General features: G+C 54.5%; 1 protein-coding gene across 1 annotated transcript in view; it reads right to left on the bottom strand.

Annotated features, from left to right (window-relative positions):
- LOC108803023 (beta-1,3-galactosyltransferase 5-like) overlaps positions 1-1,324 on the bottom strand; it is a 4,739-nt gene that overhangs the window by 1,000 nt on the left and 2,415 nt on the right. The window lies entirely within an intron of this gene.

The following is a 1,324-nucleotide window of genomic DNA, read 5'->3' as shown; positions in this document are numbered from 1 at the left end:
CGCTCGTCGCCGGGACCGCCCCCTCCCCCTGTCGCCGGGCCCCGCCTCCTCCTCTGATGCCAACCCTGGGCCCCCGCCTCCTCCTCCACTGCCCGGTCCAGCCTCCTTCACCGCCACTGCTGGCTCTAACTGACTCGGCAGCGGCTGTGGAGAGGAACGCGCCGCTGCACAGTTCACTGCACATTTCTCTTCACAGCCGCCAGTGATAGCCAGCAGCGTGAGATGCCATAGCGACCCAGGCGGCCCGCAGGGCATCAGGAATGCCCTGGCTGGGCCCCCCTGTGCCCCGGGCCCCATAGCAGCTGCCTGGGTCGCTATGGTGATTGTTACGCACACTGTCCTGTACCTTATTTTAGATCCAGTGACGTCATCAACCTATGGGGCCACTAACATCTTGGAAAACCACACAGTGACACTGGCTGCAAGGATGCTGGTGTCCCCACGGGGGTCACTGGTGGTTGTGCTGCAGCTGCCTGTATCCTAGAATCCAATGACGCTGTGCGTCTCAACCACTGGTCACCTGACGACACAGCGTCCATTGGTTGTTAGGACACAGGGGGCCCTAAGTTCTGCTTGGGATGTTTGCCAAACCTGAATTTCTGGCTGTGCTCTGCAAAAGTCCAAGTGTACCAAACCAGGGCCAGTTTGCTCATCACTAACAGACAGCAATAAGAATCTAAACACAAGAAATTACCCCCCTCCCCTTCCCCCAAGTAATAAACTGTAAGTGAAACAAATGCTATTCATGTTCAAGACATTCCACAACTAAAATCCACTTAGAAACACCATCAAACCCCAAATGCCATGATACAAGTCCATCATAAACTAACTTGAACCCTGAGTTGAAGAGACCCAGGTCAGCTGACAATATAAATAGTACTCAATATATCCATCCATCCATCCATAATCCAAAGGTTGAGGCACTGGTTCCCCATCAGTGATGCTGAGAGACTAGTTCCCCATCAGGTCTGCTTTCCTTGTGATTGACAGCTGTTGGCAGAAGGCAGATTCCATAGAAGCTAGCGGGCTGTCTTGCAGCTATAGACCTTGTCAACCCCAAGCAAGGTGGGCCTGACGGGAACCTAGTTCTTCAGCATCACTCATCAGGCTCTGCCCCTACCCCCCCACCCCCCCAATCTAAGGGAGGAAATACTATGCTATAGTATGTTTAGCCCTGCGTCATTGGTTGCTAGGACACTGGCGGCCACCTGCGTTCTTGCAGCCACTGGGAAGGGGGAAGTTGTGTTTACCATCTATCAGTGATGTGCGGTACCTCTTGTTCCGGGTAAGGCATTCCCCAGCACGCCCCCACCCTGTCCCCGCC

Source organism: Nanorana parkeri, unplaced genomic scaffold, assembly GCF_000935625.1.
Source record: "Nanorana parkeri isolate BGI_ZX_2015 unplaced genomic scaffold, ASM93562v1 scaffold3304, whole genome shotgun sequence".
NCBI classification, from domain to species: Eukaryota; Metazoa; Chordata; class Amphibia; order Anura; family Dicroglossidae; genus Nanorana; species Nanorana parkeri.
The sequence above is the reverse complement of the archived record's forward strand: the minus strand, read 5'-3'. Positions and strand labels throughout refer to the sequence as shown.